General features: G+C 36.3%; 1 long non-coding RNA gene across 2 annotated transcripts in view; it reads right to left on the bottom strand.

Moving 5' to 3' along the window:
- LOC116481621 (uncharacterized) overlaps positions 1–24967 on the bottom strand; it is a 511550-nt gene that overhangs the window by 453314 nt on the left and 33269 nt on the right. For both annotated transcript variants that reach the window (XR_009209624.1, XR_004251600.2), the window contains exon 2: positions 1421–1534. This is a non-coding gene — a long non-coding RNA (uncharacterized LOC116481621). The remainder of the gene's footprint in view (positions 1–1420; positions 1535–24967) is intronic.

Here is a 24967-nt window from a genome sequence, read left to right on the forward strand (position 1 = left end):
GATAGTTTCCAGATTTTAATGATTTACCAAGTGAAAAATATAAAAAGTAGTAGATTTTTTTTCCTCCTAAAACATCAAGTACTGGACACTGCCCAAGGTAAGACTGCAAAAGCAGATGGTGTAATCATCCATTCCAGATAGTTCTGCTTCTTTTCTGCTTGTCTCCCTTGGAACCCAGCCAGAAGCTTCTCCTTTTTCTTCAGGACATTGATGCTTCCCCTATGCTGGGACCCTCATTTTTTCATAAGTCCTACTTTGGAGAAGCAGTACATTCCAACAGCCCTTGCTTTGAACCATAGTATAAAAGATGTAGGCTCTGTTCTCAATTTCTTCATCGTCCTGGTATGAAACCTGGTCCAAATACTTTTAGCCAACCCCTCTTAATCCCATGCTTTGAGTTTTCTTTGATTGGTAAAAGAATAATTGGCAACATTTGAATTCACTGAATGCATATTTAATGCATTAATAATCATGATCCATTATACCAGGACATAGAACTCACAAATAAAGCTGTTTAATGATTAAATAAGAAATCTGTACTTTAAATTTTCACCCATAGAGTTTTTGGATCATAGCAACCAACTAACTTCCATTAGCCTCCTACACAACCATTTTGAAATAAGAAACCAGAGTAAAGGTTAAGGGAATTTCCTTAGGCCACAGTGCAGATTTAGGTAATAACCTCTTTCCTCAACATAAGTCATTTACTTTAAAACTCCCCAAACCAAAAGGTTTTCAATGTCAGTCTCTAAAATATACACAGTACCCATTAAGCACAGCAAAAAAAAATCTCCAAATACTCATGATTTTAAAATAAATCATAACCTAAACTATGTTTTAATGCCTAAAAGGCCCAGTAACTTTAAAATTGTTCCCTCAAAATAGGCTCTTGTATTGTTTTCACGTTGTACCTCCAGTGCTTGATACACAACAGCGATAACAAATTTATATTGAATGGATGATGAATTGTTGACAGTAGTCTGAAATAAGGTAGCACCAAGAAAATGAGAAATTGAGCGAAGTGGATTGTCTGTAGGAATATTATAAAAATAAAAATACAAATAGTTTGTAATAAGGTATGGAAAATATGTTGAAGATGAGGGAACCTAAATGGGTTTCCCAGCTTCTGACTTAAGAGACCAGATGATGCCATTCAATGAGACAGGAAATATGAGGGAGAGGGAGGCAGGTGGGTGCATGGTCAATGAGATCAAGATTATATGTACTAAATCAAAAACTATCATGGAATATGGAGGGAGAATTATTTGATAAGAAATTGGATATACATATTTGAGTTGAATAGAGACATTTGTGACTTGGAAGTCATCATCATGTGTATCATAATTGAATTTATGTCAATGAATGAGATTACCAATGTGATGGTTAATTTTAGGTGTCAACTTGGTTAAGGGATACTCACATAGCTGCTAAAGTAAAATCTCTGGATATGTCCGTGGAGATGTTTCCAGAAGAGATCAGCACTTGAATCCGCAGATTAAGTAAGGAAGATCTACCTTCACCAATTTCATCCAATCTGTTGAGGACCCAGATAGAACAAAAAAGCAGAAGAAAGGTGAATTCACTTTCTCCTGTGGGACTGGAACATCCTTCTTCTATCGCCCCTGGATGTCAGAACACCAGGTGTTCAGGCTTTTGACTTTGGACTGACAGTTATACCATTGGCTCCAGTGGTTCTCAGGACTTTGGACTTAGATTGAACTATACCACCAGCTTCCCTGATTATCCACCTTGCAGATGATGCTATATCATGGAATTTCTTTCTACTTTTTTTAAATACACACACACACGCACGCACACACACACACATTTTATTTTTTTATTTTATTTTATTTTTTGAGGTGGAGTTTCACTCTCGTAGCCTAGGCTGGAGGGCAATGGTGTGATCTCGGCTCACCAAAACCTCTGCCTGCCGGGTTCAAGCAATTCTCCTGCCTCAGCCTCCCGAGTAGCTGGGATTACAGGCATGCACCACCCACCACACCTAGCTAATTTTGTATTTTTAGTATAGATGGGGTTTCATCATGTTGGTCAGGCTGGTCTCAAACTCCCGACCTCAGGTGATCCACCCACCTCAGCCTCCCAAAGTGCTGGGATTACAGGTGTGAGCCACCGCGTCCGGCCAACACACACATATAGTTTAGAGACAGGATTTCATTTTGTCACCCATGCTGGAGTGCAGTGGTGCAATCACGGCTCACTGTAACCTCAAACCCCTGGACTCAAGCAATCCTCTTACCACAGCCTCCTATATAGGTGGGAATACAGGTGTACAACACCATGCCTGGTTAATTTTTTATTTTATTTGTTTTTTGTAGAGACAGGGTCTCATTATGTTGCCTAAGCTGGTCTTGAGCTCCTGGACTCCAGTGATCTTCCTATCTCAACCTCTCAAAGTGGTTGGATTACAGATGTCAGCCACTACACCTGGCCTCATGGGACTTCTCAGCCTCCATAACTACATGAGCCAATTCCCATAATAAATCCCCTTTTTTATATATATATAAATATGTATATATGTCCTTATCAGGTCTATTCCTTTGAGGAACCCTGACTATGATACCAAGGGAATAAGTATAGAACAGTATTTCAATATAATTTGAAATTAGTGTGAAGCCTCCAACTTTGTTTTTCTTTCTCAAGATTGTTTGTCTATTCAGGGTCTACTGTAGTCTCATATGAATTTTAGAATTATTATCTTTTTCTATTTCTGTGAAAAGTGCCATGGAAATTTTGATAGGGATTTGCACTGAATCTGCACATTACTTCAGGTATTAAGGATATTTTGACACTACTAATTCTTCCACTCCACAAATACAATATATCTTTTTATTTATTTGTATCTTCTTTAATTTCTTTCATCAGTGTTTTATGATTTTCAGTGTACAGATCTTTCATTTCCTTGATTAAATGGTTATTTTATTCTTGCTGATGCTATCATAACTGGGATTGTTTTCCTGATTTCTGTTTCAGATATATCATTGTTGGTATAAAGAAATGCAACTAATTTTTGTCTATTGATTTTTTTTTATCCTGCTACTTTACTGACTTTATTAGTTTTAACAGGTTTTTTGGGAGAAGTCTTTAGGGTTTGCTACATTTAGGATCATGTCATCTGCAAATGGGGATAATTTTACTTTTCCTTTACAATTTAGATGCCTTTTATTTCTTTTCCTTGTCTAATAGCTCTAGCTAGTACTTCCAGAACTATATTGAATAGAAGTGGTGAGAGTGGGCATCCTTGTCTTATACCAGATCTTAGAGGAAACATTTTTTCTCATTGATTATAATATTAGCTGTGGGCATTCGTAAATGGCACTTATCATGTTGAGGAAATTTCCTTCTATACCTATTTTGTTGACAGCTTTTATCATGAAAGAATGTAGAAATTTGTCAAATGCTTTTTCTGCATCAGTTGACATGGTCATGTGCTTTTATCCTTCATTCTGGAAATGCTGTACATTACATTTCTTGATTGGTACATTCTTAAATGATTGTGAGGGTTGCTAAATTTTTAATTTGTCAAGGACATTAAAAGTATATATAATTAGCCTTTACTATTATTACTGTTTCATAGAAGTAGAAGACAGATATTTCGACCCAAAAAAAGTATGGCTAACACAATCCTAAAACGAAGGACAGTCCTCCCAATTAACCAATTAACGTAGATAAAAGACTCATTACACTGACCTTCATTGAAAAAATGGCTATCATGAAATGACACTATTTGAGCACAAGCATTTGGGAAGAACCGGTACCAGTGTAAACAGATTTCTAAGGACAAACACCCAGGGAATGCTCATCTTTAAGTGCTCATCAGAGAAGAAGTCTACCAAAGAGACTGAAAAGCAGTAAATGGAGAAGTAGAAAGTAAATCTAGGGAAGTGTGACATCCTATAAGCCAGGAAAATGTTTCAAGAAGCATGCAGTCAACAATTCAGATGCCACTGAAAGCCAACGGACGTATTAACAGAGAGTTTGCTGATATCCTAAGTAAGAATAGTTTTATACTAAAATAATATGATGTGAAGACTCCACTTCTGGGCTGACTCAGGCATTACAACAAATTTTGTTGAGACTTCTAAATTCAGATCAATAAGTATTTGCTGACCACTTAGTGTGCCCTGAACTGTTTAACAAAGCCCCTGAGCGGTTCAAAGATTAGTAACATATTTCCTGTCCTCAAGAAACTTGTAGTCTCAGGAGAGAGATAAGAAATTAACTCCATGAGTTTGTCCTTAAGGTACTTCATATAAATTAAATCACATAATGTTTGCCCTTTTAAAATTGATTCATAGGCCGGGTGCGGTGGCTCACGCTCGTAATCCCAGCACTTTGGGAGGCCGAGGCGGGTGGATCACGAGGTCAGGAGATTGAGGCCATCCTGGCTAACATGGTGAAACCCTGTCTCTACTAAAAAATACAAAAAATTAGCCGGGCGTGGTGGCGGGCGCCTGTAGTCCCAGCTACACAGGCGGCTGAGGCAGGAGAATGGCGTGAACCCGGGAGGCGGAGCTTGCAGTGAGCCGAGATTGTGCCACTGCACTCCAGCCTAGGTGACAGAGAGAGACTCTGTCTCAAAAAAAAAATAAAAATAAAAATAAAATAAAATTGATTCATAATAGATATGCATATTTTGGGGTACATGTGATATTTTGATACATTTATATTAATGTGTAATAATCAAATCAAGGTAATTGGGATATCCATCACTTCGAACATTTATTGTTTCTTTATGCTAGGAACATTCAAATTATTGTCTACTAGCTGCTTTGTAATAACAACAGATTGCTGTTTACTATAGTCACTCTACTGATTTAATGAAGACTAGGTCTTATTTCATCTATCTACCCGTATTTTTAGTACCACTAATCAACTTGTCTTCATCGCCTCCAACCCCTACCCTTCCCAGCCTCTGATAACCACCAAACTGGTATACAGAAAGCATTCAGCACACACTAACTGAATACCCGCCGTGCAACATCTACATTGATCCATCACCAATGGTTATGTTTTGTATCTTATTTTCTGATTTTAACCATTTTACTTCTAACAAATATGTCAAATGGATAAAGAGGAAAAACAAGAAGGAATTTCTACCAGGGCAGGGAAAGCTTCGTGATGGGCACGAGTTCACAGGGGGGAAAATCATGTAATTAGATGTTAGCAACTTTCAACCCCAGCCGCCCATCAAGGACAGAAAAGGGAATAAAGGTTGAGTTGATCAACAATGATCAATAATTTAATCAAGTGTATCTATGTAATGAGGCCTCCAGAAAAACCTAAAAGGACCCGATTTGATGAGCTCCTGGATTGGGCTGATGAACAACCACTGCTGGGAGGGAAGTGTACCTCAACTCCATGGGGACAGAAACCCTTATGCTTAGGACCCTTCCAAATCTTGTTCTATGGATCTCTCCATCTGCTTCTTCATTTTTATACTTTAACATATCTTTGTTATACAGTGATAATAGTAAGCAAGGAGTTTCCTTGAATTCTGTGAGCCACTCTAGCTAATTAATATATGCCAAGGAGTGGTGTCAAGGAAACCCCTAACTTATTGTTAGTTGGTCAAAAGTACAGGTCACAACTTGGGACTTGTGATTGGCATGTGAAGTGGAGGGCAGTCTTGTGGGACCAAGGCCGAAAGCTGTAGGATCTGATGTTAACTCCAGGTAGAGAGTGTGAGAATTGATTTAAATTGAAGCATACTTAGCCGTTTCTGCTGAGTACTGGTTGTTGGTGGGGAGAAATCTCCACACATTTTGATGATCATAAGTGTTCTGTGTTAAGGGAGTTTGTGAGAGTAGGAAAAACAGTTTGTTTTTTTCCTATTCAATTTAGTTTTGGCCAAATGAGGGTAGATCAAAAATAGTATGGAATATGATGACACACTTTAGTCTGATGAGGTGATGTTTGAGGATAGAGCTGAAAGTTGAGAAAATTTCTACTTAAAGTGAATGAGAGAGTGATTAAGAATCCCAGGAAGAGAATAGCATGGGAAAAAAGTATTTCCTTCCATTTGTGGTTTCCTTTCAACATTACCAATCTATAAATGTCTGCTCTTTGGATTATTCTTTGAATTGATTATCAACATCTTTCCAGTTTCCCAATTAATAATAATTTAAATAAAAATTTAATTTGTGTATTAAAAATATAAATCAACATAAAAATCTATGGATTATCACCAAAGAAGATATGCAACAGCCAACAACCATATAAAAAGATACTCAACATCATTAGTCATCCAGGAAATGCAATTCAAAACCACAAGATACCACTTCATACCCATTAAGATGACTAGAATTAAAACAGGCATACATGCACACATACACACACACACAAGGAAATCACGAGATACTTTGTTGGTGGGAATATAAAATGAGGCAGCTGCTCTGGAAAACAGTACGGCAGTTTCTCAAAATGTTAAACATAGAGCTACCATGTGACCCAGCAATTACATTTCTAGGTGTATACTCAACATAATGGAACACAGGTGTTCAAAAAAAACTTGTACATTAATGTTCACAGTAGCATTATTCATAAAAACTAAAAAGTGCAAAAAGTGGAAACCCAAATGTCTATCGGCTTATAAATGGATGAACAAAATGTGTTATATCTGCATAATGAAATATTATTCAGCCATAAAAATTATTAATATATACTACATCATGGATAAATCTTGAAAACACTATGCTAAGTGAAGGAAACCAGACACATAAAGCCACATATTGTATTATTTCAAATATCCAGAATAGGCAAATTCATAGGAGACACAAAGCATACTAGTGGTTGCCAGGATTGGAAGAAATGAGGATTGACAGCTTAATGGGTACAGGGTGTTTTGTGTGTATGGTAGGGGAGAGGGGGAGAGGTGGTAGAAGTGCTTGGGAATAAGATAGTAAAATAGGGATGACAGTTACATGACATTGTGAATGTACTAAAAGCCATTGAATTTTGCACTTTATAGTGGTCAATTTTGTGCTAAGTGAATTTAAAAAAAAAAATCTATGGAATACAATGTGGCCACAAGAGCCATAGGAGAGTTGCCAGGCACTGTGAGAATATAAAGGATGATAGAGCAATTGGAAAACTAAAAAGTGTGACAGTTTTTGAGCTAAAATTTTAAATGCAGAGACAAATACAAAAGAAGATTTGAAATGCAGAAATAGATACAAAAGGACAAATAGCAACAGAAGCCAAGAGAACATTTTCAGTAGGGTAAGAAATGGCGGGAAAATATAGCTCATGTTCAAAGAGCATTTGATGGTCCTGTTTGGCAGTCATAGAATACGTGAAAGGTAGTAGCAGTGAAAGAAAAATTAAGGCCATGTAATTTGGAAATTCAAGTGCTCTCTCTTTCTATAGGGTGTAATTTCTTCTTGGCAGTTAGTAGTGACAGCACATTGTTTGAAGTAGGTCTTAAATGCAGATCCTTGAAATTATTCCCACAGAAAATGTCTAAATTGGGAGTTTTTTCTATGCCCTTCCTCCTCACATTTTTTTTTTACTTTTAGTAAGCTTAGGGTAAACAAGACAATAATAAAAAGCTCTTGATACAGTGGGAAAAGGGGGTCTGTTCTCCCACACAAGTCCTTTGATGGATATAAAATTCTTCAACATTGGCAAGCAACATCAGTGTTCTTATTGTAGATTTGTTATTTTCAAAACCCAAAGCAGCCTCAAGTTACTAGTGTAGTACTCTCCTTTCCATGATTTCAGAAAATGTAAGTAGTTTAGCCATTTTCTTCCTATATGTCTAAATCACAGCAGAAGACATAGATACCATAGGTACCTAAAACATTGTTGAAGGAATAAGAACTCTCCAAGCTTATGAGATGCATAGGATGGAAATTAGGCTCCTAGTTAGAAAGCATTTCATCAGCATACATGACATACGTCAAGTTAAATAATGCCAGAGCAGACCTCTCATCTTCAGCTACTCTTTCTTACTTAGAGCCCTTAGACAAATTACTAACATCTGATTCTGATTCTGCATTTCTATGACCTTCATTATCATTTGAGTCATCACCAGCACACAGTCATGAAGAATCTACGTGCATATAAACTGATTTTACTTTTAATTTACATAAAAAGCATTATATCTACCTCTGTGGCAGACACACGCTAAGGTGGCCAGCCTGGTCCCTACCTTCTGGTATTCACATCTTTATGTAATCCCCTCCCATAGAGTGTAGGAAGGCCCTGTGACTTGTTCCCAACCAGTAGAAAATGGTGAAGGTGAAGGGATGTAAGTGATTACATACATGCAATACATACTATTATAGCACCCAAAGTGCTAGAGTTTCTTTCTTTCTGTTGTTGGCTTTGAGGAAACAAGCTGCCATGAATCCTAAAGATGCTAGGAAATGAATCTGCTAATAACCTAAGAAATGTGGAAGCAGATCCTTCCCCAGTCTAGCCTCTGGTGAGAACCCAGCCCTATCCAACACCTTGGTTGCAGTCTCATGAGAACATATTTTGAGGAACCAGTTAAGCAACATTTAGGCTCTTGTCCCATGCAACTGAGAAAAATAATAAATGTGTGTTCTTCTAAGCCATTAAGTTTGTGGTAATTTGTTATGCAGTATTAGAAAAACAATACAACTTCCAAGAAGCACACTGTTTAAAACAGATAAGGAAAGAAACACTGTTATGCAAACAAAAACATTAACCAAGTATATATAGCTCCAGGGTTTTTTATTCTCTCTGTAGGGAAAAAGAAATAGCATAAAATTTATTATTTTTTAGCAATTAGAGAGCTTAAGCATGGGAATATCTATAAATTCTCAATGTTATGGAGCCAAGTAAGAGGAGTGGTATGTCACGACATCCTAGCAGGTAATTTACGTATAGTTAGGAAAGTTCTTATGCCCCCAGTTCTCCTCAACCCAATACCAGAAATAAGCCCTTTATCATTGTGGCCTAAGACTGAATTCTGGGTGTATGTACATATTCCTAAGAAGGAAGACATCTTAAACAACTACCAATGATTTTTACATATTGAGAATTAAATTTTATATGAGAAGTGGGGAAGACCATGCAAACTCTGCTGGTCAGGCCAGCTCTATCTTTATAAGTATGCCTTTAACCCAGGAAAGCTTTCTAAATACACAGACAACCAATACCTCCAAGAATATACTAGGTTTTCAGACCTGAATACTGAACCATTCATTTCAACAGCTAGGGTGTTTCCTTGTCCTCACTGTGTTTCCTGGTTATGTCTCTGCCTTATCCTTTTAGTTGATGCATTGACTGACTACTTTCCAATTTCCCACCTCAAAGCATGGCTTTATTGCTTTTATCTTTCCTACCACTGATTCTGATACTTCAATGATGAGTGTCTAGACAACATTCTCTAGGACTTGCCCTGGTAATAGTGAAGTCTCTTAGCCAGCAACTCCCTTGAGCAACATTCATCCCTGCAAATAAGATCCAGAAATAGGCACCTGAGGAGAGAGGGAAATGGTGTTCAAGAATGAGAAGGAAAGTCCATGAACTCAACTTTGCCTAATTTTGCATAATTTAGCATCAATTCTGTGTAGTTTTTATTAAGTTATCTACACAAGCAAATATTTAAACCCACTTGAACTTGGACTATCTGATTTCTCTCCACTGTCCAGGACTCAACAGTATTATCTGTGGGAAATAATGAGAAGAGAAAGTTCTTACTTTCTCCTAATTCATTTCAATGTTTATTAAATCACTGTTATATGCAAGGCACTTTGCAAAGTACTATTACAGTCTCAAAATGAATATATCATATCCTTTCTAACAGGTTGCAGGAGAGAAGATAATTTAAATAAGCAGAAAAATAGTGCTACGATAGAGGCACAGAGTGATAGAAGGAAAAGATTACACAAGACTGGAGTAATCGTAAGTGTTAGGGGGAAAGGAGTTAAAGAAACTGATCTGTGGTCCATTTCTTCCTGAAGACGGTTCTAGAAAAAGAAGACAGTGCTTCAGTCTAATATCCTTGCAAATATAAAAACTGGACTTCTGGGCAAATTGAATAATGATGCAGGATGTCTCTGGTTTAGGATTGATTAGGGTAAACAAGCCTACAATGTATGGATTTATGATGCATGGCTCCCTAGAGAATGTGACATAAGCTATACAACTCTCTGGAGCAGGAAGTGGAGATGTTTCCTAACTTCAATGCTGTCCACTGTGTGAGGTGACCTGCAGCCCTCATTAGAGACCTCATCTATTATTCTGGGTTGGAGAGTACATGTCCACAAAAACAAGGATGTGGGAAGTCTTGTGGAATGTCCCAGCCTTTTCTCTGCTTGCCTGTGTCTTGAATGCTTGTATCCTTGGAATTAGTTGTGAAGCTTGATACTGAGAAAGGTCTCTCATTTGTGTGAGTGATTTGACAATCTGATCCTTGGTGTTAGCTCAATCCTCACAGAGGAGGTAGACTTGAAATGAGCTCAAGAGGTGTGCAGGATTTTAAAAGGCAGAGATAAAGAAGCTGGCATTCCAAGGAGAGGAAAAAAAATAGGAACAGGGATAAGAAAGTAGAAAACCGGAGTTTGTTCAGACCATAATACACCTCCTAGTTTGGCTGGAGTATACAGTATGTCTAAGGGAAATGTAATAGATGATAAAGCTCAAAAAGCAAGCTAAGGACTTTGAATTTTAGAATGCAAATTTTATACTTAAATCTGTAGGAAATGGGGAGCCATGGAAGATTGTTTTAATGAAAATAATTACAGAATCACAGCAGAGCTTTAGGTAGATTTCTCTAGCAGCTATGTGCCAGTTGTTTCAGAGCACAGAAAATTTATCCATATTGAGGCATAAAAGGCTTAGTTCAAGTATTCTCAAATGAGCTCCGTGAACTCAGGAGGGTGAATATATTGGCACAATTTAAAGTTCTCCTTGAAGATTCTGTTGATGTTGTTTGCTTGTTTTGTTTTAACATTTAGAAAATGTTTTGGATTCATTTGGTGATATTTTTAAAATGCATATTTAGGATCAGCTAGATAACCATATTATAATTGGATATTACCACAAATTTCAGTGATCTAGCCTTCCTTCTTTTTTATCATTGTATTGATATCAATTACAATTTAAGTTGTCATGGACTAATAAGGAAAAATAAAAGAGTCTTTAAATGTAAATTTGTATTCATACCTAGGGAAAAGTAAATATTTTTATACTTATTTTAATTTTTTTTAAGTTGTGGGAGAATCGATTACAGATTACCTTGTAGTACATATTGAATGAATAAATATTGAATGAACTTGAATGAATGTTTTCCCTTACCTCTCCAGACTACTTCCTCTTTTTATTATGTGCCCATGATCATTTCATCAAGAGCCTTTCTCATACTCTGTTTTTTTTTTTTTTTTTTTTTTTTTTTTTTTTTTTTTTTAATGGGGATCTATAAGGTGAGGTCAGGGCATTTATTTTGCTGGTTTCCTCCTGGCTGTCTTCCTGTAAGTTAATTATGTCCTTTCTACAAAAATCACAGATTTTCTAAGTTTTTCCTCTCCTATACCTGCAGCCACACTCTCTATGTTCTGATCATTGTTTCTTCATTTGCTTCTACAGCCTTACAGATGATAATGGCTCTTCACTGTTGCTGTTTCTCAACCCTCTTTAGTTTCTTCTAAGCCAGTCTGTACCTTTGTACATATTTCCTTTTTTAAGTCCTCTTTAAGTACTGAAATGCCATTCATTTTCTGCCATGATCTATCTAATACAATGAACCTCAATAGTCATTAATATGTTTATATTTCAAGTATCAATTTGGTTCCAGCAAAGCAGTATCATCTGTCACATTAAAATAAATGTGTTACTTTGAATCATATTAGTTTTATAGTTTTATTTGTATTTAATATACAAATTTGTTTTGGCTTTATAGTTGTATCTGAGGTCTAATCATAAGATGCTAGTTTTATGTTTGTACATATTTAAGTAAATTAATGATAATAATAAAAAATAATTTAAATCAACATTAAGCATTCTTGACATTTTTCTACCAGGCCATATATCAGTCAAGTTTGATAATCACTAGCTGATATGGTTTTGCTGTCTTCCCACCCAAATCTCATCTTGAATTGTAACTTCCACAATTCCCATGTGTTGTGGAAGGAACCCAGTGGGAGGTAATTTAATTATGTGAGTGGGTCTTTCCTGCACTGTTCTCATGAGAGTGAATGAGTCTAACAAGATCTGATGGTTTTAAAACAGGAGTTCCCTACACGAGCTCTCTCTTTGCCTGCTGCCATCCATGTAAGACATGACTTGCTCCTCCTTGCCTTTCACCTTCCACCATGATTGTGAGGCCCTCCCAGCCACGTGGAACTGTAAGTCCAATAAACCTCTTTCTTTTGTAAATTGCCTAGTCTTGGGTATGTCTTTATTGGCAGTGTGAAAATGGACTAATACACTAGCCTAGCTTATTGCTTCCAAAAGAGGTTCCAAAACATCTCTAAAAAGCATCATAAAAGTTGTCAGAGTGTGAAATGGACTACTGATAGTAAATATATCAAAAGCCAAGAACTTCATAAAGCCCATTTATAAATGATTTCAGAAGTAATGGCCAGCAACAATTGCATATTCCTCCACCCCCACAGAGATCTGAGAAGGCCTACATGAACCACCATAGTTTTTCATGAATAGCAATCTCCAAACTCCACATTGGAGCATTGCACTTAGAATGTCTTCAAATCAAGCTAGTGAAGTAAATTCATGATTTGGCATACCCCTCTACTCTAAATGCATAGCAAGTATAAAAAGAAAAAAAAATACATAGCTATATATTTTTTTAAATAAGCATCTATGTGGACCAAAAATTCATAGTGGTAAGTAGAGCTGAAACCCCTGGCTTGCGGGGCATCAGGTCCAGAAGCACACTGGCAGCAGGCAGTTCCATTTCAGAAGCCTAAGGTACTCCAAATGAAGGGCAAGCTTCACAACTTGTAGGCAAAGGTTAAGGGAATTTCTGCTGATTGATGATTGGAATTTAAAAAGGCATTAGGCCCAGGGAATTGGGATGACATCAGCCTTGTAGTAACTGAAAAACTTGCCTTTTGGCTTAGTGAGTGAATCTTCAGTATCCCAAATATCATGAAGGTAGAACTTTGAATCATCATTTTATAACTTGGTTCTGCATGGGGATGGGGAACCAAGTTATAATATGATACTTAGTTATATAAGTTGTTACTGCCACTTACCCTAATACACTCCCATTAGATGAGGTGGCAGGTAGTATACTAGTTAGGGCAAGTGACAGTACCAAATCAACCTAAAATATCAACAGATTTACACAACAAAGTTTTTTTTGACATTCACAGCACTCTTTAATGCAGGTCAGATGATTCTCGTTGGCAACTGTCATCCAGCAGTGACTTGGGAGTCTGAGATGATTTGATACAGTAACGCTAACAATTCAGTGTTCTTTTTTTTTTTTTTTTTTTTTGAGCAACAAAGCTGTTTATTTCACCTAGGTGCAGGTGGGCTGAGTCTGAAAAGAGAGTCAGCGAAGGGAGATAGGGGTGGGGCCATTTTATAAGATTTGGGTAGGTAAAGGAAAATTACAGTCAAAGGGGGTTGTTCTCTGGTGGGCAGGAGTGGGGGTCACAAGGTGCTTAGTAGGGGAGCTTTTGAGCCAGGATGAGCCAGGAGAAGGAATTTCACAAGATAATGTCATCAGTTAAGGCAGTGTTCTTTACATTCATTGATGAGATAGAAAACATGGCTATCTCATATCATCTCACACCAGTTAGAATGGCTATTATTCAAAAGTCAAAAAAATAGATGTTGGCGAGGTTGCAGAAAAAAAGGTTGGTAGGAATGCAAATTAGCTTAGCCTCTGTGGAAAACAGTTTGGAAATTTCTCAAAGAACTAAAAATGGAATTACCATTCGACCCAAAAATCTCATTACTAGATATACATTCAAAGGGAAAGAAATCATTCCACCAAAAGAAACCGGCACATGTATGTTTATCGCAGCACTATTCACAATAACAAAGATATGGAATCAACTCTGGTGGCCATCAACAGTGGACTGGACAAAGAAAATGTAGTATGTATACACCATAAAACACTATGCAGCTATAAAAATAACAAAATCATGTCCTTTGCAGCAGCATGAATGCAGCTAGAGGCCATTATCTAAGTGAATTAATGTGGAAACGAAAAACAAAATACTGCATGTTTTCACTTAAAAGCAGGAGCTAAACATTGGGTACACAGGGATACAAAGATAGGAGCAATAAAAACTGGGAATTCTGAAAGGGAGGGGGAGGGGAATATTGAAAAACTACCCATTGGGTTCTATGTTCACTACCTGGGCTACAGGATCAAGAGAATCCCAAACCTCTGCATCATGCAATATATTCATGTAAAAAACCTGCACAGGTACCCCCTTATTCTAAAATAAATAAATAAACAATATTTAAAAAGAAAAGAAAACATGACTATCTCACATAAACACTTAACTGTTTTTTGGACTCAGAGTGATACATGTTACTTCCACTCATAGCCTATTAGCTAGAACTAGTCACATAATCCTAAAATAAATACAAGAGTGGAAAACATAAGAAAGTACATGAATATTTGCTAAGCAGGATCCAGGTGGATGAGTCTTCAAATTTTCTAGAGAAGTGAATAAGTCCAGAGTGAGAGAGAAAACAACCACCTTCTTGTGCAAAATAAGCTGCAAACCAATGTTTCAAAACATAAGAAGTAATGTACCAATAAGCAAGAAATAATAAAACAACAATTAGACCATCCTGGCTAACATGGTGAAACCTCATCTCTACTAAAAATACAAAAAAAAAAAAAAAAAATTAGCCGGGCATAGTGGCAGGCGCCTGTAGTCCCAGCTATCTGGGAGGCTGAGGCAGGAGAATGGTGGGAACCCGGGAAGTGGAGCTTGCAGTGAGCCGAGATGGCGCCACTGCACTCCAGCCTGGGCGACAGAGCGAAACTCTGTCTCAAAAAAAAAAAAATTAGAACATGAATTGCTTTGTATGAAATTAATCTCATAGAAAAGATTGCCAGACTTTAAAATAAGTGTATTTTGCATCTTCATAGAGATAACTGAGTTAATAACTTCTACTTGGAAATTAAGTATGAAAACAGAAGAAATAAAAATTTATATCAAAATGGATCAATTAGAAATATAGCTATTGAAATAAAAAATGCAATGGGTAGATGAAACTAAATTAGATGTAATTGAAAACAGAATTACTGGACAGTAGGAAAAGGAGTAAGAAAAAAAATGCACCCAATAAGCCAGAGACAATAAGACAATAAGCCAGAGACAGGCTTTTAAAATAGGACAAGCAATTTTGAAATGTAAGACAAAATGAGCAATTTACACATTCTTCTAATAAAAGTCTGAGAAGAATAAAACAGAGGAAATGGATGAGAAGCATTATTTGAAGAGATCATTGTTAATAATTTTTTTAAATGGAAGAAAGACATGAAATAGAGAATGCATTCCTAATTACTGGATAATAAAAATAAGTCCTCACCAAAACTCATGCTAAACTGCAAAATACCGAGGATTTTTAACAAGCCATCTTAAAACCTACCTTGGAAAATATTTTAACTGCAAAGGAATAAAAATAGATTCACAAAGATTTCACATCTAAAGCAATAAAATCCAGAAAACAATACAACAATATCTTGAAAGCACTGAGGAAAAAAGATGTCAACTTAGAATTTTATATCTGCTTAAACTATTACTTCAGAATGAGGCAAAATCTGCACATTATTGGATCTACCAAGACTTAGAGTTTACCACACACAGACCCTCCCCATAAAATTAAGGGAGGTACTTTATCAAAGAGGAAAGTGAACCCAAAGGAATATATGTGCCACGAAATGTGTGAGAACAAAAGCCCATAAAATTCTGGTAAAGAAAAATAACTATTGGCCATACAAAACTAATGATAACTAATAATTGACGTTCAAAAGGCAAAATAAAAATTTGAAATCCATAACAAATGAGAGAATGATCAAGGGTCCTTAAAGAATGTGAAGTCCCCTATCATGTTGCTTTCCATTGCTTAGGATTTCAGTATTAGAAAATATTAGAAGATGGTGCCAGCCACAGGGGCTCAGACCTGTAATCCCAGCACTTTGGGAAGCCGAGGTAAGCAGATCACTTGAGGCCAGGAGTTCGACACCAGCTTGGCCAACAAGAGGAAACCCCATCTCTACTAAAAATACAAAAATTAGTCAGCATGGTGGCACACACCTGTAATCCCAGCTACTCAGGAGGCTGAGGCACAAGAATTGCTCAAACCCGGGAGGCAGAGGTTGCAGTCAGCTGAGATCATGCCACTGCACTCTAGCCTGGGTGACAGAGCTAGACTCCATCTCAAAAAAAACAAAAAGAGAATATTAGAAGTAGGGGAAAAGGCTCAGGAGTGATAGAATCATGCTGAGCTCCAAGTAGGTGGTTGTGCTTGACCTTGATAGAATACGAATTTTTCTGTGTGCCTTGGTGTGTTTTTCCAATCTCATTTATTTTCCAAAATTTGAAAGAGAATAGGGATTGACCTGGTTTCCAATTTTGGAGTCTTTTAAAATATTTTCTATTAATCCAGGTAAGTGATTGTATTTTGAATATTTATAGAAAGTATGACTGTTTTTGAGATTACAAAGAGATGTTAGGCTTCTGACTTCTGGTGGGGAGAAGAACGGTGACAGTATCTTTGGGTACACAGTGACACAAAGATGGGAACAATAAAAACCCATGAATCATAAAATCGCACACACACACACACACACACACACACATGCTCACAATCATTATGGGCTTTCACCTATGTTACCAGGTTGCTATAGTTCAAAAGTGTAACAAACTGCATGAGGCATCACAATTGTTTCATAAGGGAGTCTTACTTAAAATTCAGTTTGCCATCAGCAAGTGGTAAAGATGAAAAGAATCTTATAGGATTCATAGTTTGAATTAGCTTGTGAGGAAAAGAAGGTTTTCTGCCAGGAAAAGTGGAAGATGTTGTGTAGTATCTGCCATTTTTAGTTTTAGTTACTGTAATTGTTCGGGGTCAGTGAAATCAAACTTTAGGTATTCGAGTCTTTTTTCTGGCTGAACTTTTTTTCGTAATTAAAAAGCAAAAACTTTAGGAGAGTTTATTTGTAACTGTTGTTGGATGGTGGGATGAAACAGTTACAATGAATTCATCTATATCTCATTATTGCAAGCAGCAAATAAGTCTGTTGCTTAGTGATAGTGATTATAAGAGAAAAACAAGTAAAATTTCATTGCAGAAAAATATTCATTATATAAAATTTGTTATAAAAAGATCATTATATTACAGAGAAGCTCATTGAATTGAATAAGCTTTGTTACATAGAATACCTTTTTTAATATAAGATACCATGACAATTTTTACTCTTTTCCTTTATCATATTTTAAGCCCAAGTCCTGTGAAATGCAATGGTCAGTTTCTTATAGCTCTGTGGTCTGTGTCATAAGAAAAATGCAAAAAGTAATAAATTATTGAGGACATCAAAGTAACAGAATTCATGCAATGACAATGTGAAACATATGGGAAATGTGGTTTCAAAGAAGACCATGACTTACAAATTTTGGGATTTCTGGACTGATTTCTTGAAGCAGAAAAAAAATAATTTCGGCAGACTTTAATCGCTCATTGCTGCAAAATAACATTTCTTTTTTAATATAGATTGGAAATGGATTTTCAAGGACCTATATAATTGTTCTCAGAGCCATAGCTGTGGCTTCCATTTGTTCTTACTATTTAAATTCAACACCTGCTGAGAACCAAAATTTCTAACCATGTAGGAGGAAGGAAAATATTAGATTTCATTTTACCATGAATGAACTCAAATCAGTTTGACAAAACTGAGCTAATTCTAGCTTCCTGCCTAGTGACTCCCAGTAAAAAGAGCATGAGTGAGACTATCAGTCTTTATCCCTATTAAATAAGCTACTAATTTGTTATTTGTTACTTCAAGTCATGGGGTGAACAATTGAACACACATCAGACTAAAGCTAGGAAAGAAGTCATGTCTAAGTGCCACAAGTTCAGCAAAGTTGTAATGAGACATCATAAGTTTACAGAAGGAGAAAAGTGTCCAAGACGACATGGAATTCAAGGTACGACACAAATAAACAGAACACCACCAGAAGAGACTGATCTTGTGGCTTAGGAGGCGTACCTTGCATTACTCTTTAAATTCCTTTTGTGATGCAAAATGATCACTGTAGAAATAGAAAAGAAATATAATGGAAAAGAAAAGCTTTATGTATGTTTAAACTTAAATAGAAAATAAGGCAGTTGGCAGTTAAATGCAAAATTAATGGTGATTAAATAGATAACTGAGCCTATATCATTTTCAAGAAAAGTCAAATGCTTGTTCACTTGGCCCATTTGAAGCTTATGTTTCATTATGCTGTTTGGCTATTGTTTCTGGAGGTAGGCATTGTGTACATACCAAAATTTGTGGTCAACAGACCCTTTAGCTCTTGTCTTCCCAGAGTCAATTTACTCTAGATTTTTGTATTTGCTACAGATTTCTGCAGCTACTATAGATTTGTCTAGCATGTATTTTTTCATGTTTTACTGAATCTATTGAATCCAATTATATATTATTTTAAAGACAGTCTAGTAAAATGAACACATAGCTCTAAATAAAGAATCATCATTAGCAGCCTTTCATTTCAGAATGTAAGAACAATGAAAACGCAGATTGATAATACACAATTTCACCTGTGAGACATGATTTTCTGTTTACACATGATCAAAAGAAAAACAAGCTTACTGACTTAATACAGGCCATTTTTCTAACTCAGCCTTAAGTGATTGCAACCTCAAGCTTCCTATTTTCAAAGACATTGAGTCTTAAGGGACAGGCTCTATTTTAAGCTAATATGTCAAATTGATCAACTTAAAAATATATCTACCTGTGATGTACGTCTCAAACAAAATCTATAAGAAAAAATTGACAGTGTTTGTTGGAATCTAGATAAATAACCCCAATAGAATAACACTTTGAGTTAAAATAAAAAGATTTAGGTGAAAGATTTCTAACTTTTAGAAGTTCATAAACAGGAACATCAAAAGAAAATCTCTCTCTCTCTCTCTCTCTTTCTGTCACTCTCTCTCTCTCTTTCATCGGCTTTTACTCCAACAAGTACTTTTAGCTGTGAAGAATTGGTTGATTTGAAGTTGTGCCATTGTCTTCTAATTAGTGGTAAAGATTCAAAATAGTAGCCTCTGTATTATTTAGTGTTAGGCAATAACTGGGCATTTACTGAAAATACAGAGAATTTGTGCCCACTGGCCCTTTAATTGCCTGTGAGTTAATAAGTACTCATTAATCAATTTGAAAAGGAAACAAAATTCCTACTGATTATCATGTGAGCAATATTGCTGGACCCTGGTAAAATGTGAAGTAAGTAAAGTTTTTTTTTGGATGCCCTGTCTTCCCAACTACTCCGTTATTCTTCTTCTCTTCCTCTTCTCTTCCAACCTCCCTTCCCAACCCATAATAGTGACAATTTTAGCCCAAGTAGAAGAGGATATATGCAAGGCAGTTGTTTTGGAGAGAGGGAGGATTTTCAGCAGATAGGACTTAATGACAGTAACTCTGAAAATAAATCATATGTGTGACTAGGTTAAGATGCTTCTAGGATGCTTTCTACAATTTTCAGTTATTGTTTTGGTCTTTTTCAAAAAACAATCAACCAGACAACAAATATTGATGATGTTCAGTATATTTTGTAGTAAGAGTACACCTTGTTTATTCCCCTGGTCCTATAAACTAACCACACTTAAAACTACCTTTTAATGATAATTCTGTTTTTACATGGTAAGGTAAGAACTAGAACTGGCATCTAAATACTTGATGTTCTAAGTTAAAGAAACACCAGTAATTACAGCCAGCATATTCCTTCTAGGACTTACAGAGAGACACTCTTCTGATGTAACCATAAAGACCACCAACACAACCACCTTAATCAATAAAAAGAAAGACTTGATATGGAAAAGTTGAAAATGAAGGCAATTGCTTTCCCATGGAGTAGGGCTGATGGCATACTTCTTCTTGCCAAAGTAGAGGAAGGGCCCAGGAGAATTATTCTCAACGATTGCTGGAATAGTCCTGCCTGCCACTAAGTTGTCAACTGCTGATAATTTATTTAAAAGTTTCCAGGCTACTCAGCTGATGCTGAGTGTGAAGAAAGGGCAAGAGGAATGTGGCATATGAGAAAAGGCAGTGAAACAGCCTGTAATTCACTGTTAAATATGGACCATGATCCATGATTTTCTATGTAGACCATGAGTTAAATGGCTGGGCTTGACCTCTCTTGCCAGTATCAACTCTCTAAGCCTGTTGTACAAACCAAGGGGACCCCACCAGTAAGAAACTATACAGTATATGGCTGTGAGAATCTTGGAAAAAGATTAACACCAACCTGAAGCTCTCATTCCAGGAGATTATGGAGAGGGCATTACCAGGCCCTCCAAGAAAGCAGAGAAGAATGATGGCCAGTAAGCACAAAAAGAGAACAGCCTCTTGAAGGGAAACAGGTAAGAAAGGAAGCTATGTCCACCAGAGAAGTGCAGGAAAGAGGGAAGGAAAATGAGCCATAAATATAATTGAATATAGAGGGAAAGGGGAAGGTTTTGAATTGAATGTAAAATGAAACCTGCAAAACACACAACACTGAGTTTAAAAAACCAGAGAGACTGTTCTGATAAGTGATTGGAAAGTCATGGAATTGAAGGTAGCACCTCAGCAAAAATCAGAGAGGTCAGCATTGCGCAAAGTTATCAGAAAAATAAATCTATTTCATGTTTGTCCCTCAACAAGTTAAGGCTCCTCAGTGAACTCATTACAGATCTTTAAACATTTTACCATATCAAAATACATTTTAGAATGAAATAACTCCCTGAAAATCATACCACACTAACACATTGATATCATTTTCATAAATTTCTTTTTAGGGTTTGCACATACGTATAGTTATATATTTTATATAGTTATATCCATACCGTACTCTAAATTTTGTCATGTTTTATTTCTGTATCATATTCTAGCTAGCATATTATGACCATCCATTGTAAAAGACAAATTACATTTCATTGTTTTATAATTCATAATTTGTAACTATTATCCTATTTTTAAATATTTGTTTCTAAACTTTGCAGCTATAGATAACAATTATTCTCAGTTCATGTGGTTTTTATTATTTTATTGAGTTATTTCTTAGGATTACTGGTTAAAAACATTTCTCAAGGGTTTTGCTATAATTATCAAATTTATTTCCAAAAGTTTTACAATGCAGCTAGCAATAGATACTGGCTTCCCCACAATCTCATCAGTATCATTGTATCATACTATCATTGTTTAAAGTTTTGCTTACTTTAAAAGACATGAAATGGGCCCTTATTGTTCTTTAAATCTGAATATCTTGGATTCCTTATAAGAGTGAATATTTTCCTTGTTTACTGGTTTTATTTTCTCCTGGATAAGTTGCCTCTTCATATCCTTTGTTCATTTGTCTATCTAAGATTTTCAGGTCATTCTATGTATTTAAATGAGCTTTATATAGTTTGAAAATATTAACTCTATTCCACTTTAAAGCTACTTATACTTCTCTCATTCTAGCCTTCCTTACAGCATGTATGTTCATGAGTGCAGCACAAACATCTCCTTACTGTCAGGATGGTCCTCTTGTATTTAATTGTTCTCACCTTCTAAATTATTCAAAGGCTCATGCCATTTGGGAGGAGAGGTTCATCATTTAGTACATGATTCCCACTCAAGTAATTACATTCTGCTAATTGGGGATATTCCTGTGGCATTCCTGAGGGATAGGATTCTCTGGGACTAAGAGGATTATTTTGGACAGTCAGGGACAACGTGCTCCATGTGTGGGCAAATAAATCCTTCTCTGACATTCCTTGTCCCTTGAAAATTATTGAAAAAGACCTATTTACATTCATCCAATACATCCTCATTCCCCACTCCCATCCCAGGGCAGAAAGTCTGGGGCTGTTATGCAGTTCAATAGAGAGAAAGGCTTCACACAGCCTTAGAATGGGACTTGCATGGAAGATAATAGGATGGGGACAAGTGAGTGTTCTAGACCAAGTAACAATAGAGATAATGCTCCTTCAGATACCTCCTGTCTAGATATGCCTAGAGCCTAGGCTCTGATTCTGTAAAAGTAGTATCTTCCAGCAACACAAGTAAAGGGAGGATTCTATGCATTTCTGTGAAACATTAGAATGAGAGTTTCTGCTCACATATTGAGGTATAAGTGTCCCTTAGAGCCCTTCTTGTAAAATCAAGGAAGTTGTTCTGGCATCCTTAGCCTGACTACTATGCAGAAATAACATTGCTACAAGAAGAAGTCAATGAATATTTCCCATAAGCCTTCTGTTTTGCCAAGAATGTTAAGCCTGCAGGCAGAGAAACAAAATTATAGGAGAAAGTAGGGTGGTGAGCAGTAAATACATGATAAGGCTGTGTGGTTTGCAGGTGAAGACAAATTGTTTTAAAGATTATAAAGACTTTCTGGGTGTACATACAACACTCACGAACATCTGACAACAGGTCTCCATTGTTTCATTCATAAACAACTTATTCCATCCTCCTTTGCTAGTTTCTTAAATTTATAACAGATCAGTTTAAATTATACCTTTCTGCCAAATATCTCCTGACATTATATTAATGAAAGGTTGGTCAAAATGAAAAACTGATGAATTCAAGAAACAGCCAGAAACTTATTGAAGATTTGAACATCTCCAACTCCTGACCATTATTGACTTATATTTCTATGAACATAAAACCACGGAATCACATAATTCATATAGATCACCTGCTAAAACAGTTATTGTTCCATCAGCACATTGTCAAGTATTAAGGAAAGATTATTATTACTTTTATGCCACTCTTGGTAAACAAAAACAAGGTCCTAAACCTAGATAAGAAAGACAGCTGTGCACATGAGTGACTAAATAACTGAGGTTAAGAGTCCTCGACTCAAAAATACCTCTTTTAGTCACTCTTTCAGTAACTGCTGAAAGCAGAGATTGACTTTTTGGCAATTATCCCATTAAACTGTAAATAGTCCCCAAATAGGACAACATAGAAAAATATTGTCAACCATTCACATTTTGATACAAATTTCATTATGATACTTCTCAGAGAACTATTTATAGAAAATGCTTTTCAAAAGAGAAATAAATTAAAAATTTATCCAGAGAATAGAAGATACTAAGTTCAGGGCAGTATGAAGGCAATAACTTTTTTTCCCCTAAGTCAAAAATGCAAGATGAAAATCTATCAAGGAATCTTCACCTATTGGTCAAATTGTAAAAACTGCAAGGTCTGAATTAACTCAACCATGATAAAAATGTCCATTTATATTGTTACCCCATAGAACTACTCTGATTCTGAATTTATATTTCAGAAGGGTGAAATCAAAAGAGCCCTGCTCAGATTTTATGTCCTGGTAATTAAACTAATTTCCTCTCTTCAGTCCTAGAGCAAACATAGCTAGTTGCCTATCCAATATCTTTCCTAACTTTTGTTTTTCAATAGGACCCTGACTTTTTGGAGAGGCAGCAATCTGTCCAGCTAAAAATACTTGTTTTCCCAGACTCCCTTGCATCCTAATCAGGTGGCACAGTCCTGCTCTAAGAAATGTAAGCAGACATCTGCTGGGATTGATGAGAAAGCTGTTGCTTTCCTGATATAGTCACCATCCATTCCCGCCTCCCTCTTCACTCCTTTATCTTTCATTTTTGTTTGCTAAAATATTAGCATAAGACATGGCGGGCAAGCATCTTTCTTGCAATCATAAGATGCCAAGATTGAGGGCAAAAGCCTACAAACTATGTCTGGCAGAACAGAAACATGGAAGAATTTAGGTTCCTGGTGGCATGATTGAGCTGCCACACCTAGTCTGTACAACCTACTCCCAAACTTCTTGCTACTGGAACCAAAGCCCTGCCTGTTAGGGTCACTGGGGCAGTTTTCTGTTAGTTGCAGCCAAAAGCATCCCTAACAGGTTCCCTTTGATCCTGTTCTGACCCTACACAAATATCACATAAAAAAAGATATTAGGATGAAATTTATTAAAATTTGCTTCAAGTCTTATCCTGTGAATTTCTGAGCATACACACATAAAGAAACTCTACTGTGATAAACTCATCACCTGTTCAGATCCGTGTTCTCTCTCTGACATGCCATGAAACACTGATTTCTATCTCCCATTTAACAGATATTTATTCAGTGCCTACTACATTCTAGCCACAAAAGACATAGAATTCTTCCATTATTAGAGCTTATCTCCAACTTTCAAAAAAAAATCTTGTTTTCTAAGAAATATGCCCATTGATTGTGGTGATGTTGACTGAATATTTCTTTTCAACTGTTTAGCCTGGTATCATGTGGAATATAAAGCATCTGTTCTATATAGATTGAAGAATAGAATTTCTAAAGCGAAAAATATCACTAAAGGTGCATTGAAATTTAAAAGCAGGAGGTCCATGAATGAGTGCTGCAATATCCAATTTAAAAAAATCTTATCTGAGTAATGAAGTTTTTAGACATCTACAGTTTTACTGTTTCCTTTTGCATTCTTTTATTTATATGCATAAAGTCAAGTGATGGATAGAAGACAGCCCTTCCTGATGCTCAATAAAAGGCATGTTTGTGTATTAGACACTGTGGGAAGTATTCTAAAAAGCACCAAGCTTGCAAAAGATGTAACCATCTAAGCTCCCCAGCTTCATGACAGCTTAAATCATCTATTCCAAACTGCCAGTCGCATAATTTTTGACTCTTCTTGGTGGGATTTTAGGAGTGTCTAACGTTTAGGGATGAGCATTTATGATTTAGGTAGAGACTGATTTTAACTTGCTTTTTCCCTTATGGACACAGCATTCTTGGATTGGTCCTGAGTGTTCCCCTGGCTCC

This window comes from Hylobates moloch, unplaced genomic scaffold (genome assembly GCF_009828535.3).
Source record: "Hylobates moloch isolate HMO894 unplaced genomic scaffold, HMol_V3 SCAFFOLD_14, whole genome shotgun sequence".
Taxonomy (NCBI): domain Eukaryota; kingdom Metazoa; phylum Chordata; class Mammalia; order Primates; family Hylobatidae; genus Hylobates; species Hylobates moloch.